General features: G+C 40.6%; 1 pseudogene; it reads right to left on the bottom strand.

Moving 5' to 3' along the window:
• Positions 1-5,807: 5,807 nt before the first annotated feature.
• Positions 5,808-6,523, bottom strand: LOC130834101 (olfactory receptor 8S1-like; annotated as a pseudogene).
• Positions 6,524-12,133: the final 5,610 nt, after the last annotated feature.

Here is a 12,133-nt window from a genome sequence, read left to right as displayed (position 1 = left end):
TATAATAATAAATAAGTATAATGTGTTAGAAGATGCTATGTGCTATTTAAAATAATAGGTCAGGGAAAAAAATAAAATAATAGATCAGGGAAAGGGAGATTGCTAATGGGATAAAGGAAGACAATGAGGTTTGCAACTTAAAATAGAGTGGTCAGGGAAGGACTGAGACAGTGTCACTTGAACAAAAATTTGAAATCCATAAGAACATCTGTGGAAGGAGAATTGGGAGAAGATTGCACTAGCCCTGGGCAGAGATGGTAAGGGGCCAATGGAGGTTGTAGTGATGAGGGCAAATGGGAGGACACAGAATTGAGAGATAACATTAGTTGTATTCAAAAGGATTTCATCATCAATTAGATGATAGGGTAAAAGGAAGTAAATAAAAAATGATTCTCAGGTTTATGTCTTTGGTAACTGATGGGTCCCATTCATTAAAATAAGTGACCCAGGAAAAGCAGCATGTTGGAGGGAAAGATGATAAACTCAGTTTTGAATATGTTGTGTTTGATGAGCTTATGAGACAGTGATGGAATGTTCAGGAGGCACTTGGGAGTTAGAGTCCTAAAGTTCACAAAAATTATTTGGGCTGAATATATGTGTTAAAGAATCATCAACAAGCTCACCCAGAGAGAGCCCACTCATAAGAGAAGATGCTCTAAGACACAGTTTCATATAACAGAAAAACTTAATGAAAAGAGAAGATGAGAAACTCACAAAGGGTCCCTATGCTCATTCAGCATGGTCCATCATGGACCTGTGCCTCTCTAATCTGAAGGGCACCTTGGAGGTCATGCAGCTCAATGCCTTCTGTTTATAGGTGAGGAGACTGAGGTCCAAAGAGGGGTAAATGACCTATAACTCCTTCCTCCAGCTCCATCACTTACCAACCCACCCTTCATCCCTGTTTCCCTTTTTCTGCCTACCTTGCTAAGAACTATCACATCTCAGCTCAAGGGTCAGTTCCTCAGGGAAGCCCTTGCTCTCCATCCTGACATGGTAATTTTCTTTTGGTATACTTGTTTCTCTTTTATTATGGTTGTTATATTTGCAAAAAAAACCTCCACCTTTTTAGAATATGTAAGAAAGTTTTTCCCAACCTCCCTGAACCTGTCCTCACCCTCTGCAGACAAGCTCTGTCTTATTACCCTGCTTTGTCTTCACGGCACATACCAGCACCTGGTATTTTATAATACATTTATTATCAATTTTCTCTTCTACTGAAATGTAAACTGAAAGATTTTATCTGTTTTGGTCATTACTCTATTTCTAGCACTTAAAAGAGTGCCCAGCATGTAAAAAGGGCTCAGTGTATATTTGTTGAGTGACTGAGTTTGTCCCACAGCTGTCTGATTTTTGAGTAAGTTCTATGAAGACAGAGACTATGTCAGTATTTTTCTTCACTCTCTCCTCAGAGCTTACCACAGTGCCTGGCACTTAGTGGGCATTTAGCAAAGGTTTATAGAATAAATGTATAAAAACACCATAAAGCTAGATTTTACACAAGCTTGTTCTATTTTTAATGCACCACATATAGGAGATCATAAAAATATTTTTAATTATTGAATTAGTAAAAGAATTAATGAAATAAATAATTGTATGATCCACAGGCAACACCATTGGAGAGACCGTAAGTTGTACTGGCAGTGAGATGTCACATGCACCCTGTGGCCTGTGTCCTCTTTGAAGGAAGGGGATAGTTTGAGGTCTCTGGCTTCCTTGAATGGATGGTAGTGGGGCTGTAGAGTCAGAGGACCTTGACGTGAGCCTCAGCTACTGTGCAGGCAGTCAGACTTTGGGCACAGAGGCAAATCTGAATCTGAATCTCTGTTTTCTCATTTGAGTTCTCTCCCAAGGTTTACATGGCAAACTATATAGAAATAGGCCTGGTTTCTGGTCCTAATTCCAACACCAGTTGGTTTAGTTTGGGAACCTTGGGTTTGTCAGTTCCCTTCAGAGAGGATTGGTTATATTATTGGAGAAAATAGGGAAAACAACATGTCCTTAATGGAGTAAAATTGATTGCAAAACAAAAGTGACTTATTAGTGTATGAACTCTGTTTCTGACAAGAACTAACTTAAGGAGCGCCTGATCTTTAACAAGTCAATTGATTCTTCTTGTTTTAGTCTCAACACGCTTCTGGGTATAGGGCAGTCTCCCCAGTTTCTACCTAACATATTTTGTTATTTTAATTGTCTCCTCAATATTTAAAAATTTCCCTCTTTCCATATCCTTCTACAGTATTTACCCTTTGGGATTCATCATCTAGCATGGAATGACTCCAGAAGCCTTAGGTGGCTTGTTTGTATGCAGGCTCTCTCTGCCATGGTTTCTAGCTGCTGCAATTCCTCAGACAAAATTAAAGTGGTGAACGCATGACTAACCTAAAATCCTATGCATATACTAGAAATATATATGGGAAACCTCCACTCTATTTGCAAACTAAAACCAGATGGTGATACTGTTCTACATCTATTTATATGGAAATTAACTATTTTAAATTGTAATACCCAGCGCTGGCAAGATTTGGTGAGTCTCATGTGACCGTATACATTATTGATAGCATTATATTTGGTACAATAACTTTAGCAATATGAAATCTAAGTTCATTCTTTTGGAAATTTATCTTAAACGAATGATTCAAAGAAGAGAAAAAACTATGCATGAAAATATATATTTCAAGGTTATTTTCAAGACAGTAACACAAGGATCAACCTAAAATATCTAATAATTGGAAAATAGCCGCTATATTTTTGTAGAAACAAATGACAGAATATTATCTAATGATTAAAATGAAAATTATAGAGAAACAGAAAGAAAATATTCATGATATCTAGTAAAAAGATCAGAATACATGATGAGTATAAATTCATTAAATTATGTAAAAATATGCACACAATAGGGGCTTATGTGGAATTAACAACGGAAAAATAAACAGCTGAGTTGTTTGGGTAGTAACAGAATGGACAATTGTCTTGATTTTACATTTTTAAAATGTGTTTTTTATATTTTCAATGAAAATATCTTTATGGGGTAATAGGCAATCCACGTTCTACCCTTTTGCTTCAAACTCAGCAATTATACTTAAGCCCAATTCCAACAAAATATATGCACTTCTTCCTTTTCCCATTCTATTTCTACCCTGTATACTCTCTAACAAGATTGAACTTGGTCTGAGAAGCCATTTCTTCAAGATGAAGTCTTAGATGCTCAGCTGGAGAATGGAAATAGCTCAAGTAGTTTGATTTTTCTATTAGTTATTCTGCCTTATTCTTATTTCTGTCCCCTGTCTACTGGCTCTTTAATCCCAAGTTTGTGGTCTAGGAAATGTGGCTAGAGGATGCGGTCCTAAGGCCACTGGAAAGGCTAAAGGCTATTGAAAGGTCCCTGGTAGAAACGGAAAGAAAGAAGCTTTTTAAGGGAAGAGAATGTCTTGAAGTAAAGACAAGAGGAGCTGTGCTCTTGTGGAGTAGGAAGAAAGGAGTATCAAAGATATTCTTTCTTCTCCATTTCTCACTGTAGTTGCAAACTTTGTGGTCTTCCTGAGTAAATTTTTGTAGACACAAGGTGTTTAGGCTTTTAGATAATGAAAACTTTCAAAAAATCATATTTTGTGACAAGAATGTAAAGGAGAGTTACAGGTTTTGCTTCATCTCTGAAAAATTCTAAGGAGCTGTGCAATTAGGCTGTGATTTCTACAGATTTGGCTTGCCTGGAGATGGGGCCCTGAACTAAATGACCTCTCAAATTACTTTCAGCTTAAGATGCTGGCACTTATCTAGGAAATCTTCAACCAGAGAATACTCCAAACTCACTCACTGTTATCCGTAATTCAGAAATGCTCCATTCAGCTGCACGCCACCCTACCCCACCCCCGAAATTACAGCCCATTATATCCCAAAGGAATCTTAAACTTCATCTCATAAATGCAGGGAAAGGACAGATTACAGATTAATAAAGTGGCAAATTGCTCAACCTCGTAAATCACTCATCCCAGCTCTGTCACAACCTACTTTTGTGAGTTTGGCAAGGCACTTTTTCCTTCTTCTTCTTGAGCTTAGTTCCTTCTGCTGTGTGATGAAAGGTTTGGAACAGTTGCTTACTAAGATTCCTCACATCTGGTGGGATGGGAAGGACCGAGAAGGACTGTTGTGTCTAGCTCTAACTTGGAGACCTGAGTCGTTGCCTTCTGTGTCACTTTGAGAGATGAATGATGTGCGATGCTCAAAGAGCTCCGGTGTCAGGAAAAGCTGGTTTTCTTTCCCAACCAGCTGAAAACTGTGTTTAATGCAGGTAAACAGTCACCTAGTGCTTAGTTTTGGATAAAGCCTGAAGTGTTGGTATGCATGGGCCCTGGTTTGAGTCAGTACCTGTTAGGAAGCTTTAGCCATCCTCTTTTTCTTCCTTCTTCTTCCTTCTTTATCTCTTTTAGTTCTAAGGAGGGCTCCTGGCCAGTTTGTGTGATTTTTGTCATTTTCTCTAGTCTTTCTCCACTTCGTACCCATATGCCAGACTGGTTCTTAAAGAGTGAGAGGGGGTAATAAGGGCCCCAGGGAGCTGAGGACTAATCTGTACTCATGGGGAAACAGCAGTAGTCAGTTATCTGGACCTGTGGCACTCCTGCCACTACTGTGGTCTGGGGAAAGAGGAGGACATGGGGTGGACACTGAGGGCCTATAAACCCTTCTGCTAGCCAGAGACTTGGGCCTGGGGCTTTCTCAGGTTTGACAAAACTCCATCTCAATGTACACTTACATGCACACATACTCCTACCCACACTCCCTCACATATACACAAACAGATTAACCTTACTTTCAGAATCACAGGAGTCTATGGAGCATAAAGAAATACATGGATCATTTTATTTCAATCTGCAACCTGAGGCATGAGTCTCGTACAGCATCTCCCATAAGTGACCGTCCAGCCTCTGTTCGAACTTCCTCAGGAACTCTCTCCCATCAGCTGAAGTCTCTTTGCCTCCATCCTGCCCCAAATCTTGATATTATATTACCTACGTGACCATTTCCACAAACACCTAAACAAGCTTTAGTATCTCTTCTTAAAAACAACAAAATCAAAAGCAGGAAGCAAAAACAAACAGCACCCCCCTCGACTTTCCTTAAACCTAATGCTCCATTTTCTCAATCTCCATCACAGCAAAATTTCTCAATGAAGTTATCTACGGTTGCTCTTTGTACTTTTTCACTTGCCATTCTCTCCTCATCTTTAGCTGAAACTTCTCTTGTCAGTGTTGTCAACCACTTCCAAAACGAATGTTGCAAAATCCAGTGGTAACTTTCGTTTTCTTATTTGAATTTTCAGTGGCATCCGATACAGCTGACCTCTCTACCCTCCTTATAGCATTCTCTTTCCTTGGATCTTGTGACACAAAAATTTCCAGATTTTTCTTTCTTGCTCAGTGGCTGCTGCTCCTATTTCTTTTGCTGGGTTATTCTCAACTTGAACTAGACATGCTGGACTGCTCCAGGGCTCATTCCCAGGCCCTCTTGTTCACTTCATTTTCTTTAGATGTTCCACGTCAATCTTCTATCTCAAAATTCCACATATATCCCAAATATCAGCCCTGACCTCTCCCTATAACTTCAAAATAATATATACAACTGGATACTTGGCATTCCACTTTGATATCTAATAAGCATCTTAAGCAGTTTAGCCAAAATGCAATTAACCGACCAGCCAAGCTAACGAAAATCAAATCCTTGATTTTCCCCCTCCTTTGTGCATCTCTCGCAATCATGCTGATTTTAGTAAATGATGCCACCATCTACGCAGTTGCTCAAGTGAAAATCTAAGACTTACCCAAGATCACTACAGTGAGGCAGGAGGAGCAGGTGGAGAACTCCTTGCTTCTGCTTGTGGTGGAGCTGATGCTCAGAATGGTGGACACAGGAGGAGGACAGTTCCAAGGCTATGTGTGACATAAGACCAGGCTAGGACAGTGACATTGGTGGAGACATCAGAGCAGGCCAGAGGGAAGAGAGAGGGCAGCTCACAACTGAAGGGGAGATCGTGTGGGTCTCACAGAACTCTAAATTGACAGCTCCAAAGGTCATCCAGAAAGCCCAGGCCCCACAAGGAAAACACCAGTCTCACACACAGTTGGTTGCTCATCACATGACTGAATAACAGAGAATGACAAATGGCAACATGGGGTCATGGGCCATTGCTAGGAGCAGGAAGGATTCAATGCCCCCAGAGGCAAGTACAAAGAAGATGCGGGCCATGCAATCTGCCTGAGCTTGTTTCCTTTTCAGACAAGAGGTTTTCCAACAACTTGGACACTGATACTGAGGAGGAGCAGATATTCAGGAAGCAGAGTTGTCCTAGGAATGAGTACATAGGTACATGGAGATGGGAGTCAGCACTGATCACCAGCAGCATCACAATATTCCTCAGGGTTAGGAAGTAAACCCCAAGGAACAGCACAAAGAGCAGAGCCTGGATGTGGGGGCCAGCAGACAGCCCGAGGAGGATGAACTTGGTGATGGTGCTCTGTTTCTTCATAGTCAAAAATGGGAAAGTTTCCCTTGGAATAAAATTAGTGATTCATACCTCATTTTTTGCCTCTCTACTTCCTCCGGGCCTTAAATCCTTTCTCTATACACATTATTTATTGACTCTGGGATCAAAGTTCAAGTTTTGAACCACCTTCACTAAATCTCTAGAGTCAACAGTATCTCTGATTTTCTTTTATTCTACACCCTCAACCCTAGATCAATCTGATGCTGTTCAGTCTTTAATAAAATATTTAGATGGATGATAGATTACAACATTTGCTGATGCAGAGAGAAGTGGCTAACGTAGGTTGAAGGGCTGAATTTATTGCAAGGCAGAATGTCGATGGGATTCAGAGAATAAGTGGAGGAGTTTGCCTTAGGAATAGGGATGCTTGATCCACTGTAAGAGGAAGGAAACCAAAGAGTGTGGGGGAAGATACAGGGAAGTTTTTGTGTCTGGAAAGGAAGGGGGTTTCCTGTTTATAGCCTCTATATTGTCAATAATGTGAAAGGTAAAGTCATCAGTGATGATGTGGGGGGTGGGGAGGGAAGAATGGTGTTTGAAATAACAACTTTGGATTAGTTCCAGTGGTGAAATCTAGTCCAGATTTTTGGTTATAAATTTGAGTCCAGTGATCACTCTTATGTGATTTTTCTCCTATTTGGTGTATGTGGAGAGTAAGTCAATCACTGCATTTATGTCAGACGTGTGAAGTAAAAAGGCGAGATGGCTTACAGAGTTAAGAAATTTCCCAGATGATTAAATGAATGAATCGTGCCTGCATAATGAGAGAGGGATACAAGTGTTATGAAATGAAAATGTGATCAACATAAAAGATTAGTGTTCTCATGTGAAAAATGTGTAGGAACACTAAATTAAATGAATCAGATAGAGAGGTGACTGTGGTAGGAGAGTGTTTGAAATTGAGGTTTTTGAAGGTGCTGGCTGAATGTGTGAAGGAAAACATCCTTGGATGGAGGGACACAAGGAAATCAGAGACTTGGTATTATTTTAATTAAGATGATTATTTTTCTGGCTATTTTCCTTCTTCTCCTAGAAGAGAAGTCATAGGACTTCACTGGTGGTCCAGTGGTAAAGAATCCACCTTCCAATGCCCGCGATGTGGGTTCAATCCCTGGTGGGGGAACTAAGATCCCACATGCCGTGGGGCAACTAAGCCTGTGTGCCACAACTACTGAGCTCACACGCCTCAGCGAGAGAGCCCGCATGCAGCAAACCACAGAGCCCATGCGCCCTGGAACCTGTGCACCACAACTAGACAGAAAATCTGCACGCTGCAACTGAAGAGAAGCCTGCCCCACAACGAAGAGCCTGCGTGCTACAACGAAAGATGCCACATCTTTCAAAGAAGATCCTGTGTGCCACAACTAAGACCTGACACAGCTCCCCAAAAATAAATAAATAAATTAAAAAAGAGAAGTCATATGATGTTAAAACATTTTAAAATATGTTAAAGTTTTAAAATTTAAAAAGTAGAGCACAAGGAAAGTAGCCCAGAGATACCCCAGATGTCCTACTGTGGGAAGGCACCTGTTTCAATGGGCCATGATTAGTCCTTCCTCTCTACAGATCCATAACTAAGCTCTACTTAAGAGTGTTATATTCAGACCTTCTACTTTGTGATCTCACACCAGATGCTAACCTAGAACTTGCCCAAGTTCACTTGCTCTGACCAGACACTGAGACGTAAACTCAGCTTCAAGATCACACTATTCAAAGATGTTGGCTCAGTCAGCTGGTTCATTCTGGCCTTCCTGTCCTATGTGGTTGGTGCAATTAATTACTTAAGGAAGGCTGAGACTTTTCTCCTGTTGTTTCTTCACCCAGCAATCAAGCCCTTGTTAGCTACCAAGTCCAAATTAACCTGTGAACATAACCCAGTGACGCAGTCAGTAGACAAGTTGGCAGAATTCATTCAGATTCAGTGACAAAGATGTTTAATTGGCTTGTAAAATATGCATTGAGAACTGCCAGGAAGGAGTTGGCTCAGTGTATTGTTTATATTTTTTATTTTTTGTATAATGTGATGTTTTGATACAAATTTTCTGGCTGCGGAGAGTCTGCCTCTCACCAGGGAGAGCTAATTCTTAGAGATAGGAAAGGAATTAGCAGGGAGAATGCCTTTAATATACGCACTAACCAATTCAGAGCCATATCTCCTCTAATGTAGCCCTTACCTTAATCATCCCAGAGCCCGGTAGCAGGCAACTAGAGACCACCCCTATAGCACAGAGCCTGCCAAAATTATTCAACCTAGCCAGTCCCAAACTGTCCCTGCCCTGCCTTGCCTTTCTAGTGAAAATCCCAGTAAAGGCTCTAAGCTATGCTCTCTCTCTCTCCCCTTCTGCTTCCTCACCAAAGCTGGTGCTTCCCCACGTGGCCCTGTGTGGTATGCCATGCCTACTGTTTCTAGTACCTGTGAGTATAATAGACTTTGTTTTCCTGAACCTCTCCAGTGGCCTGAGACATTGCTTGGGGTCAAGACATTAAGTCATAGTTCTGTTTCTTTTTTCTTTTCTTTCTCTCTTTCTCTCTTTCTTTCTCTCTTTCTCCCTCCCTCCCTCCCTCCCTCCCTCCCTCCCTCTCTCTCTCTCTCTCTCTCTCTTTCTTTCTTTCTTTCTTTCCCTTTCTTTCTTTCTTTCTTTTCTTTCTTTTCTTTCTTTTCTTTCTTTCTTTCTTTCTTTCTTTCTTTCTTTCTTTCTTTCTTTCTTTCTTTCTTTCTTTCTTCCTTTCTTTCTTTCTTCCTTTCTTCCTTTCTTCCTTTCTTCCTTTCTTCCTTTCTTCCTTTCTTCCTTTCTTCCTTTCTTTCTTTCTTTCTTTCTTTCTTTCTTTCTTTCTTTCTTTCTTTCTTTCTTTCTTTCTTTCTTTCTCTCTCTCTCTCTCTCTCTCTCTCTCTCTCTCTCTCTCTCTCTCTCTCTTTCTTTCTTTCTTTCTTTCTTTCTTTCTTTCTTTCTTTCTTTCTTTCTTTCTAGAACTCTAGATGTAGGTAGTCCCAGGAATAGTGCAGCTGCCATTAAAAATATATATATACATTTGTTTGTTTGTTTATTTATTTTTGGGTGCATTGGATCTTTGTTACTGTGTGCGGGCTTTCTCTAGTTGCAGAGAGTGAGGGCTACTCTTCGTTGCAGTGCATGCGCTTCTTAGTGCAGTAGCTTCCCTTGTGGTTGAGCACAGGCTCTAGGCGTGTGGCATGTGGGATGTGGGCTCTTCCCAGTCCAGGGCCCAGTAGTTGCAGCATGCGGGCTCAGTAGTTGTGGCGCACGGGCTTAGTTGCTCCGCGGCATGTGGGATCTTCCCTGCCCAGGGCTTGAACCTGTGTCCCCTGCATTGGCAGGTGGGTTCTTAACCACTGCGCCACCAGGGAAGTGCCCCTAGTTCTGTTTCTTTTTTTTTTTTTTTTTTTATTATTATTTTATTTTATTTTTTTGGGGGGTACACCAGGTTCAATCAACTGTTTTTATACACATATCCCCATATTCCCTCCCTTCCTTGACGCCCCCCCCTCGAGTCCCCCCCACCCTCCCTGCCCCAGTCCTCTAAGGCATCTTCCATCCTCGAGTTGGACTCCCTTTGTTATACAACAACTTCCCACTGACTATTTTACAGTTGGTAGTATATATATGTCTGTACTACTCTCCCGCTTCTTCTCAGTTTCCCCTTCACCCCCCCGCCCCCTCCCATACCTCGAGTTCTCCAGTCCATTCCCTGTATCTGCTTCCCTGTTCTTGTCACTGAGTTCATCAGTACCATTTTTAGATTCCGTATATGTGAGTTAGCATACAATATTTGTCTTTCTCTTTCTGACTTACTTCACTCTGTATGACAGATTGTAGTTCTATCCACCTCATTACATATAGCTCCATCTCATCCCTTTTTATAGCTGAGTAATATTCCATTGTATATATATGCCACATCTTCTTTATCCATTCATTTGTTGATGGGCATTTAGGTTGCTTCCATGTCCTGGCTATTGTAAAGAGTGCTGCAATAAACATTATGGTACAAGTTTCTTTTGGGATTATGGTTTTCTTTGGGTATATGCCCAGGAGTGGGATTACTGGATCATATGGTAGTTCTATTTGTAGTTTTTTAAGGAACCTCCAAATTGTTTTCCATAGTGGCTGTACCAACTTACAGTCCCACCAACAGTGCAGGAGAGTTCCCTTTTCTCCACACCCTCTCCAACATTTGTTGTTTCCAGACTTTGTGATGATGGCCATTCTGATTGGTGTGAGGTGATACCTCATTGTGGCTTTGACTTGCATTTCTCTGATGATGAGTGATGTTGAGCATCTTTTCATGTGTTTGTTGGCCATCTGTATGTCTTCTTTGGAGAAATGTCTATTTAGGTCTTCTGCCCATTTGTGGATTGGGTTATTTGCTTTTTTGGTATGAAGCTTCATGAGCTGCTTGTATATTTTGGAGGTTAATCCTTTGTCCGTTGTTTCATGGGCAGTTATTTTTTCCCATTCTGAGGGTTGCCTTTTAGTCTTGTTTATGGTTTCTTTGGCTGTGCAAAAGCTTTTAAGTTTCATGAGGTCCCATTCGTTTATTCTTGATTTTATTTCCATGATTCTAGGAGGTGGGTCAAAAAGGATGTTGCTTTGATGTATGTCAAAGAGTGTTCTGCCTATGTTTTCCTCTAGGAGTTTGATAGTGTCTGGCCTTATATGTAGGTCTTTAATCCATTTTGAGTTTATTTTTGTGTATGGTGTTAGGAAGTGTTCTAATTTCATTCTTTTACATGTTGCTGTCCAATTTTCCCAGCACCACTTATTGAAGAGGCTGTCTTTTTTCCATTGTATACTCGTGCCTCCTTTGTCAAAGATAAGATGCCCATATGTGTTTGGGCTTACTTCTGAGTTCTCTATTCTGTTCCATTGATCTTCCTTTCTATTTTTGTGCCAGTACCATACTGTCTTGATCACTATGGCCTTGTAGTATAGTTTGAAGTCAGGAAGCCTGATTCCACCAACTCCATTTTTCCTTCTCAAGATTGCTTTGGCTATTCGGGGTCTTTTGCGTTTCCATACAAATCGTAAGATTTCTTGCTCTAGTTCTGTGAAAAATGCCATTGGTAATCTGATCGGGATTGCATTAAATCTGTAAATTGCTTTGGGTAGTACAGTCATTTTCACGATGTTGATTCTTCCAATCCAGGAACATGGTATATCCCTCCATCTGTTTATGTCATCTTTGATTTCTTTCATCAATGTCTTAAAGTTTTCTGCATACAGATCTTTTGCCTCCTTAGGCAGGTTTATTCCTAGGTATTTTATTCTTTTGGTTGCAATGGTGAATGGGAGAGTTTCCTTAATTTCTCTTTCTGCTCTTCCGTTGTTAGTGTATAGGAATGCAAGAGATTTCTGTGCATTAATTTTGTATCCTGCTACTTTACTAAACTCATCAATGAGTGCTAGCAGTTTTCTGGTAGAGTCTTTAGGGTTTTCTATATATAGTATCATGTCATCTGCAAAGAGTGATAATTTTACTTCTTCTTTTCCAATTTGGATTCCTTTAATTTCTTTTTCTTCTCTGATTGCTGTGGCTAACACTTCCAAAACTATGTTGAATAACAGTGGTGAGAGTGGA

Source organism: Hippopotamus amphibius, chromosome 12 (assembly GCF_030028045.1).
Source record: "Hippopotamus amphibius kiboko isolate mHipAmp2 chromosome 12, mHipAmp2.hap2, whole genome shotgun sequence".
In the NCBI taxonomy this organism is placed as follows: Eukaryota; Metazoa; Chordata; class Mammalia; order Artiodactyla; family Hippopotamidae; genus Hippopotamus; species Hippopotamus amphibius.
This window is presented reverse-complemented; position numbering and strand designations above follow the sequence as displayed.